Raw genomic sequence first — 20,886 nt, 5'->3', positions numbered from 1 at the left:
CTGCAGCTGACAGGGATTATCTTGATCTGGAGTTTCAGGGTTGCTCAGTGTTGCATTATGCATCAACATGCACAGTAATTGAGTTATCGGTCTCACAATCTATTCCACTGTGGTGTAGTTATTTGGCTGTGCCTGCATGCACACATACCACAGTGTACACCACACGGCATCCAACAATGTTAAATCCTCAACACACAGCCCAGGGTGTGCATGATATCGTGTGTGCAGGGTTGCTTGTATGATTTGGTCTCAGAGTCGCCAGCGTCCTGCCATGTCCATAAATCCCTAACAGGGTTTTGACCCTCTTCTCTGCTGCAGGTTAATAGTTTGCTTTTATTTCTTACACAGATTTACAGCCCAGCACCTCCCAGGTAGATTTTAATAGACTGAATTTGACATTCAGCTCCACCCTGCTGTTTGAGGTGTTAAAACCGACACCACACACGACGGCCTCGGGACAGAAGTGATGTTTTTGATTGTTGAAGTTGGGGAACTTTCGAATGTGGCTCATTATAACTGCATCTGTTTTAATATATAACCCTCACAAAATAATGAATGATAAAACATAGCATTTTGTGATCTGGAGAAGGCTGTAAAAGAGAAAGTTCTTCCATCGACTATACGAAGATGTTAATTTAGCATTTGTGTTAGAACCGTATTTCATTCAACCACATAGATAAATATGTTGATTTAGTAAATGCATCTCAAATATTCTGTGGCTAAAAATGATTATGTAGGTGAGCAGTGCAACAGTCACCAAAAATCAATAAAAAAAATGAACACACTTCTTTCAAATTCATGACAGCTGCATTCATGTTTTCTACTCCTCACCATGAGCCGTAGAGGTCTCTTAAAGATAGAAGCTAGCTATATCCCTTAGATATAACTGAACTACTTCAATATACAAGGTCTGTTCTGCTGTTATGGTCTTAGCAGCACAGCCTAACCTGGGACTTCAACCAGATCTGTGTCCGGTCCGTCTCCGATCCATCATGGCACTGGATCCGGTAGGTTTCTATTCTAGTCAATGTGTTAACTCCCACTGAATCCGCTCCATTGCGTTCCAGCTGTGTCTCTGATCCGGCAGGTCAGAGCGCTCTGGATCAGATACTCAAGACGTCTATTATTGCTGGATGCTGGAGCATGACACATCAATCTGCCCAGAGCAGATGGAGCGGGACAGGAAGTCAGGCACAAAAGCAAAATGAAAACATCCGGTTAAATTTCAGAATAAAACACTCTGTGTTATCACCAGATCGTATTTCACTCAACTTCAACAACAAACCGTCATGATGAGTGGAGCCAGGCCTGGGGTCAACAGGTCAGAGGTTTTCAGAGGATGATAAAAACAACATTGATGAGGAGCAGAGTCGGATATTCATTGGACAACATCGGTCACATGACCCCAGTTGGTGGTCCATCTCCATTCTCCATTCTGAAAACACAACCAGTAGGTATTGACAGATGTCAGAGCATGGAGCCGGACTGCAGTGGATCGGAGACGGACCTTGTGGAAGTCCTGGGTAAGTGTGCATGTGCAGAATGTTTTCAACTACATCACTGTAGAGACGGGATTTCAACCACTGCTGTAAAATTACTTACTACAAAAGTAACAATTTTCAACCTTCTTTCACCCCTAAAATAAATAATTTATCAGAGTAATAAGACAAAAGTGTTTTCTGCATTTTTGCCAGTTGAAAAATGGTTGAAATTCAGTTTTGTTTATTGACTATTCATGGATTTTTTTCTCTAACGGCAAATTTTAACTTGATTTTATTTATTATGTTTTCATTGATTGTTGGTATTTTTCATTTCTAGTTAGTTTTTATGTACCTTGTTTTAACTGGTAGCTTAGGTTCATTTTGCACTGTCATCACATCATCGGTCATGTCTTGTCCTGTGCTGTTTGTTTGTGTCTAAGGAGGCAGACTCACTGTTAACCAAACCTGCAGCTACAAGCAAAGTAACCTTGCATATTGAACCTTAAAATGAGGTCTTGGACATTCAGACCACATTTCAAAGTTGATAGTCACTGTGCGGATTCAGAAGAAATTTCTGAGCTCATTCATGCTCCCTCTGCGACAAAACCTCTCAATCCTACTAACAGCATTACTGTTCATCCAGAGCCACCCACAGTACAAACAAAATGTCAAACTGCTTGTTGTCTGTTCCACTGAGCACTCCCATGTTAGGAACACTGAATTGAATAAACATCCAGAGAAGTACACATCCAACCAGCAATAAAGCACTGACTGGGACTGATTAGGGAGTCATCACCTCCTCATTCTAAACAAAGTTTGCAATGGCACACAAGCTCAGTCATTAAAAATAAAGCAGTAGTAAATTACATCCTGAACGGCTGCGAAAATGGCAACACTAATTTTTTCTTTCTGCTTTTTCGTACATAGATCGGCCATTATAATACCATATACGTCCAGCATCTGGTTTCCATTTGTGTTGTGTGAGAAAGAGGGTAATTGTGGCTCTTGTCAGCCAAGCTTTTTCTGCCTTTGTTACTTCTATGGTTTCTATTTTGTTTGTGTGTATGTGTGCAAGATATGGAGACCAGGAGAAGAATGACAACACTGTAATGCCTCTGTCCTCTGCTGGCATCCACCACAGAGAAGAAGAAAATAGCTATGGGAAACTGTGGATACTTAATTCAGCAGAGAACAAAAGATATTTTCATTTCATTATTGGATTTCTCAGCTTCTCTGCCTCCATCTGCTCAGGCCCTATTGTTTCTACACACACACACACACACACACACACACACACACACACACACACACACACACACACACACACACACACACACACACACACACACTTTCACACACACTTTCACACACACTGAAATGTGGAAACCTGCCATATGACAAGACCTTAATAAAAACAGAAGGCTGTAACTGATCCAGGCTTTTGTTAGTCGAATCGGATTTGGCTCGTCAATATAAAGATTCAAATGTTTGATATTTCTTTGACACGGCTCCAAATTCCTAAATCAGCTAAAGGGTTCACCTGCAAGACACACCAAATCATTGTTTCTACAAGCACTGACTGCTTTCATGGTGATTCAGGTCGTGACATTGTTAATTTTTCCAACAAACAATGGATTTCATACTGGGAACAAAACAAGCTAAATTCAGCCAAAGCTATGCACACTCATTTTTAACGCTAAGTTTTCATTACTGGGTCTGTTTGTTTTGGAGGGGATGCGGTGGACGATATTTAACGGCTCGAATGATCTCCGTGACGAGAAATGCTGCAAATGTAGAAACCATGCAAATTCAAAAAGGCATGCAGAAGTTCGAAACAAACAAATCGGCGTGTGCTGCATATGAAAATACAGCTTCAACAAATGCATTTACAGCAAATGTGCTTCAAAACATGACAAAACCAGAAAAGACTGCAAAAGATAAACGCTGCAAATACAAACCTTATAAGGTGCTCCAGGCCTCTATGGGTGCTATAGTGACAGAGCTTTATTGTTGATGAGACAGAGGAGACCAGACTCTGATGCTCAGATGGGAAGATGCATAATTTGACGTCTGGGAGTTAAATTTAGATTATTGTATCCAGTAGATTAAAGTCTGACCTGGACTCTGACACCAAATGACGGAGACACGGTGGGGATAGGGCAAACTAAAACCTGCTGAGGTTTGAAACAGCCACTGACTGTCCTGAAACTGTTGTATTCATTATTTTTTTACTGGTTTTAATCATCAGTCATTTTATTCCAGGAAGGAGATGATGTCTTTGGATAAATCTGATTCTGTTAAAAATGTCCTGAATTTTAGGAATTATAACTTAATGTAGGAATTATAACTTAATGTCAGGCTTAGAATCAAGAGAAAAGCTTTCTGTTAAAGAGCATCCAGGAACTATGACTTGACCTGTTATGAACATAAACCAGCTGTTGGTGTAAGTCTCATGAATGATGCACACTGACGGATCATTTGCGATCTTTGTTTGTAAAGTTGAATGTGTGCTGTTGCTCCCATCCTGCTCAATAAACAATGGAAACTGAAAAAAACTTAGTGTTGCTTGTCCAAAAGTGAAAAATCTTTTTAAATGATGACTTAGGTTGTCAGTTTTCAGAGTCAGCCTGACAAAAACTTTGATGGACAGCAAACAAATAAGAAAGCAGGATTTGAATCGAGGAGGGGAAATGGTTTAAACACGAGTATTACTCTGGTTATGTAACTGTGCCACTCAAATAACTGTCTGAGGTTAATTTACCCTGAACTGTGTACCACAGGGAGTGGGGACAGAAGACCACAGTCCAACAGATGATCCTCTCCGGCATGCTTTGGATTATGAGGACAGTCTGTCTGATTTCAACATTCACCAGTTTCTGTTACACTTTAACAGATGTGCAGTCTGGTTACTGTCCACACACACCATCACCACCACCTACACACTGAAACAGAAAGTCAGGCTGCACAGAGCCACATGTGAAGGTGTGCTACTTCAAAGCTGCAGCTACTTTAGACAGACAGTATTGAATTATTACGAGTTGTTACATAACGTCTACTCTTCCAAAACAATAAGAGCCGTTAGATAAGTTGCAACCAAATACTGACTGGATTCATTTAATTTGTTCATATTTGGAGTGAGACCTGCAGACTTAAATTTGATTTAGCTTAGAGCCACTTCAAAGCTGATAGTGAGCTGTGTTTATAACCTGTGTATAACCCAGTCTTTTAATAATTTCAAAGGTTTTGTTAGACAAAAAATGTCACACACATTTATGAAAACATTTAAAGTAGCAACCTCATTTAATGAAAAAATGATTGCAAAAGTGCCAAAAACTGCAGTTCCAAAAGCGAAGGAAGTCCCCATTACAGCCGTTATTATCAGATGCTCATTTTAGCAGCAGAGTAAACATGTTTACAGCCTGGCACTTGAAACAGTTTAGTCTCTATACCTCAATTTGTATTGATGGCAGCAACAGAGCAACAGGACATATGACGTAGCAGAGTGTAGCATAGCGAATGTTGTGCAGCTGCATCAGTGCAAACCTCTTCACAGGCTGCCATTATTTACAGGTTTGCAGTTGCTTCTTGCAGCTGTACCTGTCGCTACCGCCTCTTTCTCCTGAAGTGACGCTGAAGCTTTGCAAGATGGATCCTCCTGATGACAGACAGACATGGAATACAGCCAATCCATGTGCTGTGCAAGGTTAGGACTGATTTCAGAAAGGGCTGATGTCATATCACACATTTCTTTGTTTTTATCATATCACAATTTAGTGATGCCACGACACCGAACTACACAATACTCGAATAGAAGGCATGCCAAGCCAATTCGTCCTACTTTGAGAAACTAAATATAAGCTATCCAAACCTTTAACTTTTCTGCTTAAAGTCGAAATAACTTGTCTTTGTCCTTCAATTGGACAATAATGTATTGTACTGTAGTATGAAATCGTGTTATGGCTCCTGTCTGATGCCAGTCTGTCATGTCAACAATGTTTGTCTAGACATGGCTTACCCAGAATGCTCTCTGGCATTGGTTTGTTTCGAAACAGTCTGTTGGTTACTTTTCTGTATTTTCCCCTGTTTCTTAAAGCTTTGATGGCAATAAAGACTTTTACATATGTCTTGCTTCCCACAGTTCATCACCATCACAGCGAAAAGAAAAAGAGAGAGGAGAAGATACTAAACTTTGGACCTTGCAGTCACCGCATCAATTGTGCAGGAATTTATAAATGAGACTTCTGAATATCTTTGACTCCTCCGAAGGGTCAACTGACTTATGCTTTGGCTGGGTGGACGAGGTTTGAAGGAGGTTAAACAAACAATAAATAAAGCACAGAAAACCCCAACGTCTCCAGAGTGAGAGCTCATAAAAAAGAGCTTTGATACTTTGAGTTATGCTATGTCACAATTCTCATCTTGTTTTTCATTTTGGTTGGAAATGCTTTGAGTCGTGATGGCATCTGCAGAATGTCCTGCAGGCAGCGAGCATCCGGAATCCCCTGGAACTAGACGAAGGAAGGTCAAGAAATATCACAGACAATCCCAGAAATGACACAAGTAAGGAATCTGGAGATGTATTTCCACAGGTGGGCTCATGATGAAAACCAGATGGAAAACTTGAGTTCTGGAAAGCACCTGATGGGCCGGTCCAGCAAGAGGGAAGCAAAATCATCAACAGCGTTTTCAAGGGGATAAACACACCTGTCAGCTGTGGCCTTCTTCGTGTTTGAACAGCCCATGGTTGGAGTTTTCAAGGTCCCAAAATTGTCAATGAGCTACAGTTTCAACACATTCACAAAGAGGCCATTTTCCTCTTATGACACACGATGCTGTAGGGATCTAACCCCTGGGTAGACAGCACCTTAAAAGGTTATAGAGAGTTTAACTTCAGAAGAATAACTGGCTATAATTCAAGTTCAAACATTATACTTGAGGGCCAAATAGCTCAAGTTAAAAACAGGCATCAACCACTTTTGGTATTGCTTGGAAATTATGAAAAGCTGAGCTATGATAGGGAAGGAAGACATTCCAAGCTGAGTCTCATTAGATGCAGGAGCTTCAGGTATGTTGTTTTAAATTAAACTAGGCTTTTAAATTGCCCAAACACTGACTGTATTGATGGAGAGAAATGACTGCAATTTTATTATGTTGAATGCAAATACTGTGGTACCAACAGTAAGACTCTCAACCTCCTCAAGTGGATCAGCCAGCTGTCCAGAGAAGGACCTCCGGACAGCTGAAGTGATGCAACCGAGGCTTTCCCGGGGTAATTGCTGAATCAATGATTATCCTCCTCTTCTCCTCATCCATGTTGTCTTTATGGTCCTCTAAAAACTTCTGACCTGTTGACTCCAGGCCTGGCTCTGCTCATCATGACGGTTTGTTGTTGTAGTTAAGTGAAATACGATCTGGCGATAATACAGTGTTTTATTCTGAAAAAATTAAATTTTGTTTGGTGCCTGACTTCCTGTCCCACTCCATCTGCTCTGTTGAGATTGATGCGTCACGCTCCAATAATAGAAGTCTTGCGTATCTGATCCTGAGGGCTCTGACCAGTTGGATCAGCTACGCAGCCGGAACGCAATGGAGCGGATCCAGTGGAAGTTAACACATTGACTAGAATACAAACCTATCAGATCCAATGCCATGATGGATCTGAGACAGAACGGACACCGATCCAGTGGAATTTGGCCGTGAGACTCTGAGTTTCTGTACTTCACCTAATGGACAAACATTGAAGAAGTCATTTTTTTCTTCACTAACCACTAAACTATCTTTGCATTTCCTTCATTTCATCACCTACTTTTTCCAGAGATAGTTGTAGAAGCATTGCTGCCAGCTTCTATTTGATCATTTTGACCTGTATGTATCTGTTCCAATGTCATCTATTTCTTATACTGAAAAGTAGAACATGCACAGTCACAATGCCCTGCTGTGTCTGACAGTGTACTCCATGTGATATAAACCCCAAGACGTATTTGATCTATTGTATCTCATAGATATTTTCTCTCAAAGTAACAAGTTCTGTGATGCCCTGCTGTGCTTTTTGGTACTTACTCTCCACAGAACCTGCTCTCAGGATATTTTCAAACATATCTTATTATACATTTCTGATTGCTGTTGGAGGAACCCTGCAGGGCATGTCTGAGGGTGTCTGGGACCAAGTGGTTGACCACAGCAGAGTCCTGCCAAGCCATTGTAATGTTAAAACAACCACTGCATTCCTTGCGCTGCAGTACAAGCACTGAGCCAGGCTTGGAAAGTTACTGACTTGGGGCCCATGATTTCCCAAAAGATTCTTGGAGCTCAGATTATAACCCGTCTGCTGTAAAACTAATAGATAAAGATTATCTTTGGGTGAAAAAGACTTTGTGAACACTGGAGTTTGAAGGGGTGCTGAAAAAGTTCTGTATCATAGTGCTGGCAAGCATCAGATTGAGAAATAAAACATCTTTGACACTTGGTTGTGATTTAGTGCAAACAGAGTTTTCTAGGCAAGAGTCTCCATGCCTTTGAGGAAAGAACACACACATTCAACAGCTAGGTTTTTATTGTGTTTCAGTTTGCCAAACTAGGGAACCATAAACCAAACAGTCTCAGAATAATCAAGTCTGTCCTTTGATTCTTGTTGAAACCAGGATTCTGCACTTTTGTTCTATTTTCAGCTTCACAAATTAACTGCGGCTGCATCATGGCATTGTAACCGCACTGCTTTCCCATCACTTTCTATTACTTCTGCCTCGTGTTGGGATCTCTAAATATAACAGTATTTTTAGCTGGTTACAACATATAACAATATCTTATAAGCAAGGTTTTGAACTAATTTGCAAAAACATCCCTAAATCAGCCTCATGTGGAGGATCTGCAGCCTCTTAGTTTCTAACCCCCTTATTTATGCATGGTTTGAGTGAGCGGGGATGCTATGAAAATGAGGTGCTGCACTGATGGGCTGCCTGGATGTTGTCTCAAAGGGTTCAGACCGGTGCAGACAGATGAGAGAGGCAGAAGAACACCAAAACAAACTTGGCGAGCGCTCCAGAAGAACCTGCACCAGTTGCTGCAAATAACACAGCATGAGTTGTACATTCAAATTTGAGTGTTATATATACTCTCTTGTCTTTTGTGTGTAACTTTATGTGTTCAGCTCTTTTTGTTGAAGTAGTCTGAGGTGAAGTGGTTGTAACAAAAAAAGAAATGAGCACCAACTCTTGCTAGAACATTGTTTAAATATCAAAAACAAACCACTCTTTTCTTTGGTCCTCTGGTGCTGGAACAGAATACAGACATCTGTGTTGTTTTTTGCAACCAACAACAAAGCAGTTGGCATTAGGGATGTAAACTTTAAGTATTCTCCGTGGTCAATCTTTGAAAATGTTAACGATCAATTATCGATTAATCAATAAATAAACATTGAGTTTTCTTATGTCAAATACAAGGCCAAATACGTTGTTTTCCCCTACATTATATTTTCCCCAGCAACAAAATACATATAGGCCTAATTGACAGTATTGAATACGGGTACAACATATTTAACACGCTGAATATTAACGATCAGGCTCATAAAAATATTCTCTGCGGACATAGTCTTATAAAGTGAAGGCTCCGACTACTTATTGTGGTTTTGCTGCAACAAGAGAACTGAGCAGAAAAGTACTTCAGACTCAGTGTCTAGTCTTCTACCAACTCGTTCTTATTAAGAAAAATAAAGCATGTGTACGTGGTCAGGTATCAGCTGGGAGCGCAAACAGGTCGTAATAAGTCCAGTGGCAGAAAAGGCCAGATGGCTCTGATGTTGCTGGTCTGCAAACATAGCATACTAGCAACTCCCACCAAATTTTGTATCCAAAGGTGGGGAAATGTCCTGTTTGAAGTTGTCAACCTTCGTGTCTGTGTCGTGTCGCAGTTGTGTATTGATCATCTTTAAAAAGCGCTCGCAACACCTGTAACCAGCTGATTCACATTGAAGCATGCTGAAAACATAAAGCAGCTCCCTGATAGTTGAATGTAATATGAGACCACATGTTTGTTTCATGCAACAGAAAAAAAAAATTAAAAAATGCATGTGTCGAGTACGTTCTTAACAATCAATTAATCAGTACTCGATTTATTGTTTACATCCCTGGTTGGCATGCTTGGCTCCAACCTGTGACACCAAAGCAAAACCACAAAAGCGTAGGAGGTACTGGAATCGCTGGAGGAGTGGTTTTCCAAATCCCTCATGTCATTACATCCCCACAGGAGCACAGGAGTAAATAACCTTATCTCTTCCACATTTTTTTGTTTGCTAGGCTGAAGGAGGACTAAAGTATATGCAGTATGTATAGGAAAACAGAAAGAGGGTTTTTCATTTTATGGGACCTTTATTTTGACTATTTTTTCAGTGGTGCATGGTAATGGATTCACTTTTCTGTAGTGTGATAAGCAATAAGTTCTGCAAGGCAACTATCTTATAAACAAGCTACTCGAAGGCCAACAAAAATAGTTGTTTTTACAATAAAAAAATACTATCTGGCAGACAAACTTTTACAGGCTGTATAACAGTGTGTGAGTGTGTGTGTGTGTGTGTGTGTGTGTGCAAGTGTGATCTCCTTTTTACAAGTTCAACATTAACCTGAGATGTGAACCTGTGACCTTCTCAGTCACTTTTCCAGCTCACTCTGCCAGCCCTCTCTGCTCGGTGCCCAGCTGCCCAACACACTCGGGTCGATTTATTATGACTGCTGTTGGCAAACAGACCTTGGAAACCAAATATCTCAACCTGAAGTTGTTTTACGTATACAGCAGCATTTATAAGCCCCTGATGGAACATTTACTGAAGCTTTGCTATCCCGTCGTGAATCATACACTCTGTAGTAGGTGATTTATTTTTCTGCAGGGAGAAGGCCTTGGTCGGAGCGGTGTGAACGTGCTCTGGCGTTACTTTTTTGTTTTTATCTTCATATACAAACATTCATAATCACATGCACTTGATTTGCTTACAGCATGATCTGTAAACACATGATTTGAATTAATTGCTTTGGATTTTTAGATAGAGCCAATGTAATTGGGCTTAATTTCCTGCATGAAGTCAAAATCAGATTCTGAATCTTTGACATTACACACAGTCAGAAACCTGGCAGACACACAGCGGTACACTGTGTCCGCTGGAAGCCTGGGACAAATCCACCTTCACAGATCAGTTTTGGGCGCTGACTATCTCACACACAGCAATGTTTCCTCATACAAACATAGGTGTTTTACCTTACATAAAGTTATGACCCGATTCTAGAACATTTCATCTTTTAGAGGTGTACAAGGTAGCATTAAGTGTCTGTTTCAAGGTATCCTCCAAATCTGTTTTCCCTTTATAATGTGCAATTAAGTCTGTTTTCAGGTACTTATAAATATCTGTTTCGATGTACCCTGTACCTTCTCCTCACACCTACCCTTAAAAAGTATGTTTAAATTAGTCTAATATCACCTGAATATGAATGTCGAGGTACCCTGAGCTTTCTTCTTAAACCTACCCTTTAATGACTGTTTCAAGGTTTGTTCATCCTCACTAAAATGTGGTAAGGTTTTTTGTCAGTTTCTCTTAAGTATCTGTTGAAGCCAATCTTTTGAGGTAACTTTTATCCTCTGTCTAAAAATACTCTTTTGCAACTGGTACAAAGCACCATCATGCATTGGTTAAAATGTCTGTTTTTGTTTCTGACACATAGAATAGAATATCTTTATTGTCATTTTCACAGGTACACCTATGGTTCTAGTTCATGTTTTTCCTTCTTCTTTTGTAAAACCAGGGCTTCAAAGTGGAGGTCTTTCATTGTTTGACCCCTCCATCACTTCTAATAGACTACTTACAGTCACATTAATGATATAACAATTATACTACAATACTTTTTTATTGGCATAGATAAATGCAGTGAATAAAATCAGCTCTAACAGAGCATCTTCAGGTAGGAAAAATGAGTTGGATGACACACCCATCATTCCTTTCTCACAATTTATTTTCCATTTATCTTTCAAGTTGGCTGAGCCTTCTCACTAGCCCCACATACGCACACTTGGTGCATTCTCCACATGGAATTAAATATTTGTATGTGTGTGTGTAATTGCTACAGCTCTGTGTACTGCCAAATATCTGTTTGAATTGGACGGGCTCTCAGCGGAACTGATAGGTCATCTCATCATGTTTCATCCTCCTCCTGACTCTTTTCGGAGCGGTGCAATCTGCAACTCAATCAGCACGCACACGATAAATAACCTCAACTCTACAAGAAAAAACAAAGCATATCTTTGATGTTTCAGTTGCTTTCTCCAGAACTTGATTATCAGTAAACCCCAACATCTCATTAATATTCATAAACAAATCATGGGAGTTTATGGAGATGAAAACACTGGAGCTCAGAGTCAATGGGGGCTTTAAGATTTGAAGCTCTGAGTTGAGTGACCGCTTGTTCCCTTTGAGGGTTTGGCTTTTGGAGGAAATCAGTCTGATTAAAGGAGCTGCCTTACTGCCTCTCCTCCCTTCAAGTTGAGCTTTGAGAACTTTGTTTCTATCATCAATCTTGGTCCATTAGCTGCTTAATCCAGGGGGCAGACTCTTATTTACTTTTACTGGATGTCAATTTAAAAAAAAAAGGTTGCTGAAGGGCAGCCAAATAAAGGTTCCACAGACCAGAAATTAGATAAAATTTTGCTTGCTTTCTCAGCTACAGGCCCAAACATTTCAGTCATACTAATGTTTATTGACGTCATTTTAAATGACTAATTGCAGCATGTTTTTTTAAGAGGAGGTTCCTAAATAAAACGTATGTACCCTGTCCCATTTAAAAAAACAGTCAGAGCCAAAATACAGCCTGGATCGGCGCTGACACATTGTGCTGGTGAGATATTTTGCATCCATGATATGTGAAACCTGTCCAGTAACTTATGACACGAATAGACAGTGCAAAGGGTGCAATACGCGCAAATGAAGCAGATTATACACGCAAATTCAGTTGAAAAATCTGAACTCCAGTGAATCCTTCATGCAGTGATTAGCCACTCAGCGAGCACATCCTCCAATGACGTATAATGTGACGTACGGACTGGCGGAGATGCATTCATTTGGCTTCCCCAAACTTTTTTATCACTACCAACTTTTTATGGGATCAGAAACAAAGAGGAGCTCACCGTGAGGAGAGTTAGTGAGGAGGATTATCTGTTAAACTGTGAAAATCTTTGTCTGTCACTTGAATCCAGCTATCGGTTGTACTAGGAAGTTAGCACTGCCCCCTTTAGCATAACCAGCTTCACCATTCAATGTAGCTGAGCTCAACCTTGTTTAATAACAACAGGCTGGTGTGGCATTTGAAAGGCTCTAATTCTCCTCTACGTGTCCCTGCCTCTGCTCTAGGGTCCAAAACCAAAGACACACCTTGACATAATACTTGTTGTGAATTGGCACTGAAAGGTTGATTTAATGACTGACAAAGAAAAGTAGCAATAAGTCAGGGGGGCAGCTGTGGTTAACTGGGTAGAGTCTGTCCTTCGTCAACCGGAAGGTTGGCATTTCGATCCCAGCTCCAGCAGTCACATGCCGAAGTTTCCCTGAGCAAGACACTGAACCCCAAATTGCTCAGCAGCGTGTTAATGCGTACAAATGAGATTAGCTAATACTGGTGGTCCCTTACTATAGCTGCCTCTACCATCAGTGAGTGAATGGGTATGAATGGGTGAATGTGAAGAGTAGTGTAAAAGCACTTTGAGTGGTAAGAAAGACTAGAAAAGCGCTATACAAGTATAAGTCCATTTACTGTTTACCATTTTACATTGCACAGTGATAAAGACCCAAACTGGAAGTCTTACTTGAGGTTTCAGTGAGTCAATCCTAATCAAACAAACCACTCAACCAACGGGTACTTTATAAGTAAAGCTTAGTCTAAACAAAAGCTTGGATACCTTAGGAATCAGATACAATAAGGTAACTTAATAGAGAGCTGATGGTTCTTCGACAACACACTAACAGGTACTCTTAAAAGTTGCTTATGAGAACACTTTAGACACTAAAGGGAACCCTTAAACTGTCTGTAAACGGTACTGTAAATTATCTGCTAAAGGAAACCCTGAAACAGATGCATAAGGATATTAACAAAGAGACTACATTTACTTTAAAAGAACAGGAGGATACTCAAAACAGATGCCTTCAAATGGACTCTAAAGGATACTCAGAGGGTACTCTGTGTTTCTGTCAGAGACACCGATTGTTGGCCATGACAAAGCATCAATATTTCATGTCTGGATAATGAGGACATATTGGAGAGTTTTGGGCTTGTATGCAGAACTTTTGCATATAACTCTTTGTTGGAGACCGATCACTCCTGGGAGACAAACGGAAACTTCCTCACATCACGCCTGGTCAGACTTTTCTATTGGAGCCTAAACTTTTAGTCAAACAGCTTCTATTAAATCTTCAAAATCCGTGCATTAGCGGTTTGATAAATTGCTTGCATCCAGTTCAGGTTCCACCGTTTCTAAAATGTTAACCTTTTAAGAAGAAACCAAAGCGAGCAGTCTAAAACAGAGGGAGCGATTGTAGCTCATTAGCTCTACCGCTCTCTCTGCCAGATTGTAAACTGCTGCACAAAAGAGGCTCAGATCACAAACAGACTGAGGCAGGAGTCGATGGTTCAGATATGCATCTTGAATAAACTGGGTGAACTTACTATGCTCTGCTTTTCTAAGCATTCTGCACAAACTCCGTCTGTGTCACCCAAAGCAGAGATCTGATGCAAGAGAGCAGGAGAGGGCGCTTTTAAGACTTTGAGTGTCAACATTTTCTATGTTTTTAAGTATTTAATTCAGTTAGTTTGCTTAAGTATTCGTTTGCCTCGCAGACATCTGAGGTTAATGTGACTCTTCAACGGGAGCTGTGCTTTTAATACTGGAGCACTACCTCGACTGGGATATCTGCTTTCTCTAATGCACAGGAATGTACAGAAACTGAGACCTTGTTAAGACTTTAGATTAGACCATCGAGAGAGGAGAAAGTGTGTCGGAGTTTTCTCTCGAAGACACAGCTTTAAACATTACCACATGCTAAGAACTCAGCAGTAAGACAAAGACACTGTGCACACATGGCTGCATTTCAGCATGTGCAAAATGTGTGTTTGTGTATTTAGGCTTACTCATTTGAGTGTGTACGAGGGTGAGAGAGTGGACTCAGAGATGAATGTGGTTTTATTATCCACTATTGACGGCCCAGACCAATTATGAGACTGATTAGGCTGTGCTTGGCAGAAACACCATGACGCTCTGCTTTCTGCTTTAGGTCAACAAAAAAACACATCTAGAGATCTGAAGTATTTTTAAACTTGATCACTCACACACACACATACACACACACACACACACACACACACACACACACACACACACACACGGAATGATGCGTATTACAATGCACAATAGTTCTGTGGGAGAATTATGTAAGAGATGCATGGCCAGTCTGAAATGTGTTTTCCAGAAACTGTCATCATCGTCCAACGTTTCATGGTTAGTGTTACAGTTCCTGCTGTGGTTGGAGTATTTTCTGCCCAGTGTGTGCGTGTGTGTGTGTGTGCATGTGAGTTTGTTCTTCAGTTAATTTTCCCAACTTTTATATGAATGTCAGACCAACCCTGGACATTTCCAAGAGAAACCATTCATTCAGTAAAACGATCCCACATCGTGCTCCAAAACCACAACGAGATGAGAAAATCACATCCAGCACATCTCAAAGGTGGATTCTGTTCAGCAGATCCAGAGGAGAGTCTTGTATGTGTATGAAACAGAACATGTGAAGCGGCTGTGAGCGGAGGAAAGTGTTAAAAGCATCTTCAAATGTCGTATATGGCACTTTAAAACCTCAGCTGAGTGATTAAGTCTGTAGCAGCACCTGAATCCTGTTTGTCAGGGATCTTTTATTTTAGAGCTTTGCAAACCTCATGCAAAATACATATTAGCTCAAAGAGGAAAAACCTGCATGATGTTTTGATGCATCTAAACGAAGGTGGGGCAAGATTTTTCACAAGAACAACAGTCACTGCCGCCAAAGATAACATTTAGCAGTGAGAAACACAGTAGCGTCTTCCACACATGTTCTCCCGAAACTTTCGAGGGATTTTCAGGAGATTTGCCACTTCCCAGAGTTGCCTGTTCACACATGTCCAGCACAGCGTGAGTCTTCTCTGCAGGACAAGGGAGTGGTGGGGCGGGGGGTGACTCTCAGGAGGCAGGACATGACATCAAAAGCACGCTGTGGAGACCACAGTGTGATGTTTACAATGGAGAAACAGAGGCCTACACTATGATGCATACAAATGCTACAGACAGATGTGCAGACGTCTTCGCTGGTTGCGTCTTGAGAATGATTGTCCTTCGTCGCTCTTCTGGGTTCACACTTGTTGCATTATATTAACATCATGAGCTCTGCCTTCCTGCTTGCTCAAGATCAATTTTCCAGTATTTCCTGCTGCTTTCTCACATCAGCTCACGTGGGGGTTGCCAGGAAAAAATCTTGGTAGAATCGGATGAAAATTCTGGGTTTATTTTGGTTTTAATTGACTTTAAAATTACTGGAACCCATTAAATTTTGTTCAAGTGTTCAGTGTAATCTGTCTGGTCTTACAATCATTGTTTTAAACCAATGTGACATTTATAATGTGTTGTAAACTCCTCATGTAGCTCTCTGTACTGCTGTGTTTTGGTTTCTGCAGTATGACAAAGAGAAAATGTGTTTTTGGAGTCTGAGTGAAGTTTTTAATCTGCTGTTCTGATCTGGTTTCGCCATCTGTGAGTAACAGAGGGTGTAAGCAGCTTTGCTTTGATTGATTATATTGACTAACTGCCTAAGGTCCTGCTGGCTCTCTGAATGCCACTTGGCGAGGAGTAAAAGAGGTTCTTCTCTTTCTTTCTTTCTTTCTTTTTTTCTTTCTCTATCTTCCCTTCGGATGCTTTCACTTTGATTGTTTTCCAAAGAGTGAGTCACAGCAAAGAATAAAAAACGCTTCAGTGACATTCTTCTGCTTTATTTTGTGCAGATTTACAAACAGAGACAGAAGATGCGGTCAGCAGGTCCCAGTGAAGGTTGTACTTTCACACTCACTGGAAAGCCACAGAAAGAAAATAACAAATTCACAAGGAGCACTTTTCTCTCAGCTCAGTGGGTTTTGTTTTTATGTGGAGCAGCAAGAAACGCCTGAACCATGCACCCCTGTGTCTACCTGATGTCCTGTTTGTGATTATACGCCTCCATGAGAAGATGAAACACTGCCCCCGCCTACAACAGTATCCACCAACTCTGCATAATTTCTGTAGCCACACCTGCAGAACACTCTTCCCATTTAAAGAGAGTAAGATGTAAAAATGCAACACTGTGAATATTTTGCACACAGAATAATTACATTTTTGATGTAATATAAAAAAGAAATGTGCTCACCATGACCATGACAATCTGGAGCACCATCTGCACAGAATTAGAGTTCCTTTTGGATCACAGTGATTTTGTAACTGTGGAGGTCTCATTCCAACACAAATCTGCCATGTCTGCACTTTTTTATGACTGAGGGTCATATGATGAGTCTTGTTATTTTGATGCTTATGTGCGTGATGATGTTGTTGTGCCTCCCTATCTGAGGTTGGTGCTGTTCTCTCTTGTATGTGTTTGCATTAAGATGGTGATTGGGGAGAACTGATGATGCCTATGCGACCACAGAGAGAGTGAATGGCACCTTGTAGCGTGATGTGGTTTGTCAGTAACTGGAGATAAAGTTGTATCTAAGTTGTGTCTTTTTAAACTGGCACATTGCCACCTGATGGGAGCAGTGCGTAACAGCACAGCAAGTTCAGGTTCTGGTTCAGGTTTCTTTATTTGTATCTATATAGGTAAACTTGTTTTGCAGCCAGTGAGATATTAGGTCATTACAGAGTTACAAGACAGATGTCAGACAGAAGAAACTACTTTTATGTGCTAAACACACTAAAGTGTCCTAAAAGTATGAAAGGTTCCATTTAAAAGGCACATCAGAAAAGAATCAACCAATAAAAACCATGAAATCATGTGACTAAAGAAAGTCTGGATTTTGAGTCAGTATGTGAAAGGAAATGCCATGGCTTGTTCAGCTCAGTAATAGCAGCAGGAACAAAGATTTTTCTGGACCTCTTAGTTCTGCACCTAAGGACTAAAAACTCATCCAGAGTAAAGAAGCTGAAGATCGTTGTGCAAATGGTGTGATTGTTTAAAATAGAGGTTGCTATCCGCTGTAACTTTTTAGTGTACAGTACAGGGATGTTGGGTGTGCTTGTGGCTCACCAATCAACCGACTGGACCACTTAACAATCTGGTTTAATGAATTCCTGTCCTTTAGAGAGATATGGCCAAACCATGACACTAGAGAAAGGGACACAACAGATTCAATAAAAAAAAACATAAAACATGGACATGATGGTTCGATCAGTGTGAAAGAATGCAAGTTTCCTCAAACAATGCCAATGCTGGTGAGCCTTTGTACACACTGCTGCACAGTTTGCCTCAAAGTTCAATTTCATGTCAATGACTGTCCCAAGGTATTGATAAGTTTGCACAGACTTGATTGGCTGACCCTTGATCAATGTGCATATTAACCTGCAAGGAGGACTGAGGATAGTGGAGCTTTAGCTCTGCTGATGCGAGCCACACAGTGAAAGCCAATTTGACATTGTTTAACTGAAGACTGTCAGATTCACTGTTTACCTGTATTATATGGATTGTTCTTAACAGTTTTCTGATTGTTTTCCTACCTTCAGAATAATAGTCAGGTAGTGAGAATTTAACTAGTCATCTCAGGACATCTTTAATCTCTACACAGCAGGACAACTGACTCAGAGGAAGAACACATTTATTAGAAGAATAAAGTCTCAAAGTAACGTCCAACATGCATGTGATAAATATTTATCATTCTTTCAACAGGCTCATCAGTTATTTCTTTGTTGCTCAATAACAGCAACGTTGGAACCGTATGTTGAGCAGAGCTTTGGCATCATTTCTGTGAGAACATGTCAATAAATGATTTTCATTCTGAAATGGAAAACAGGCACAACAGATGCTCTTTGAATGTTAACTTCATGTCAGAACAAAATAAACCAATTTTAAAGTGAAGTAGATATAATAGTTTTACCATACTTTTAGTAATTTAGATGGTATGCTTGTGAATCACCTCATTTTCTTAAGGGGCCCTGTCAGTCACATGTCCTGAGATTAGCCAAACTTCCCAAACATACATTGCCCCTGGTCCTTTTTGTCATGCATGTGCACATGTGGGAACAAGTTTGCTCCACAGTGAAGGCTGGGAAGTCATTCAGATACTGAATTACATCACCGCTGTGCAAAATCAGGGGGGTGACTCCCCCGGGACAGGAGATAAGTAGCTACCAGTTGGCTTTTTTCCACTTGCTGTTCAACTTTAGCTATGAGGAAGGAAGAATACTGTCAAATAGCTTGATCATTTTTGAGCTGTGAATTTGGTATTGAAAACAGAAATTCCTAGTTTTTGGGATCAGTTATTTGGAAGTAAGAAGAAAGCTTAGGAATAAATTAATATTAAAAACAACTCACTTCAACAGGTGCCTGTTCTCCTGGAGCACTCGCCAAGTTTGTTTTGGTGTTTTTCCTCCTCTGCATCTGGCTGCTCCAGGCAGCACAGCGCCTCGTTCTCATAGCACCCCTGCCCACACATCACTGCATGGATGACGTTAATATACAAGAGGTGGCAGATCAGATACAGAGGCTGCATTTTTGCAACTGGATTCAAAACCTCGCTTTAGTTTACTTTTATATAGGAACTTTAAATTTTCATCCAACAGTGTGAGAGGTCAGAAATCACAGGTACTCGAATATGATAACATTTACAGTATATTCCAACCACATAAAGCACTAACTGACTCACAGCTGTTGCACTTAATTGTTTAGTTTGGCCTCTCTGACAGCAGAGTCTCAGAGCTTTGCTGGTTGTCGATGATTTTTTTCTCCCCTCTGCTCTGTTTTACAACCTCTGCTGCTCTCTGGCCTGTTTCTCTTTGCTCTCAGCAGGTCACTCCATCTGTGGAAGAATCAAAGCCTCTGCTCACTTCATTATGTAAGAGCACTGCTGCTCGTTATCAGCTTTTCTGAACTCTCTTTCAGCCTTTTAACTTCCAGCTGTCAAGTATCATCCAGGGCTCGCAGCTCACCAACTAACCTTTATCTCATTAGCATACATGGTATAATTTGTAGTTGTATTAAAAATAGGCAGGATAAATATTGTTAACCTTACTGCAAGGGTTGTATAATAAGGCCTGGTAGCTGTAGGAACTGCATCTTTTTAGTGCTAACACATTTTTTTCTTAAACCATAGCAATGATGAAAACATTGCAAAGAAAAAGTCACGTTCCTGACTTTTGAAGCAACAATTATTTGATTGAGCTGAATCATTTGCCAATCATTTGGACCACATGATACATGGACTCAAATAGATCACTGAAGGTGTGCTGTGGTGTCTGGCACCAAGACATTAGCAGCAGATCCATTAAATCCTGGAAGTTGTGAGGTGGGGCCTCCATGAAACAGACTTGGTTTATAAGAACATCACACAGATGCTCAATTGGATTGAGATGTGGAGAATTTAGAGGCCAAGTCAACACCGTCTTCAGATGCTCAGTTGTCCAGTTCTGATGCCAACTTCCTCATTGTAGGCATGTTTTGTGGTGGACAGGAGTCAGCACAAGCACCCTGACCCTAGACTCACACCAGATCCGTCCGTCTCCGATCTGCTGCGGTCCCATCTGCTCTGTTGAGATTGATGCGCCGTGCTTCGGCATCCGGCAAACATAGAAGTCTTGAGTATCTGATCCGGAGGGCTCTGACCTGTCGGATCAGGGCCGCAGCCGGTACGCAACAGATCGTAGAATGGAAACCTATCAGATTCAGTGACGGATCAGAGACCGACCGAACATGGATCCGGTAGAATTTGGCCGTGACCGATTTAAAGCTGCACAGCCTCATACACAACAAACTGTGAGACACTGTGTGTTCTGACGACTTTCTATTAGAACCTGTATTAACTTTATTTAGCAGTTTGAGCTCCAGTAGCTCTCCTTTTGGATTAGACCATAGTCTCATGCTTGGAAGACAAGTTGTTGTTTGACCAATCCAACGCCCAAGACATTTCATACTATTCAATCAGGAGAGACAAGTAAATGAATGAATGAAAGATTAGTATTAATCTTATGCTGACGATGTGATATTGAATTATTGTCAGAAAGTCTTTGGTGCTTGCAGATATAGTGACTGAAGGGTGGTGGAGGCTGATTATGTCATCTGAAGCAGTAGAGATTATGAAGCTGAAGACTGGGCGGTGATGGGATACATAAAGATGGTATGAAT

The sequence above is a fragment of the Notolabrus celidotus genome, chromosome 11, assembly GCF_009762535.1.
Source record: "Notolabrus celidotus isolate fNotCel1 chromosome 11, fNotCel1.pri, whole genome shotgun sequence".
In the NCBI taxonomy this organism is placed as follows: Eukaryota; Metazoa; Chordata; class Actinopteri; order Labriformes; family Labridae; genus Notolabrus; species Notolabrus celidotus.
This window is presented reverse-complemented; position numbering follows the sequence as displayed.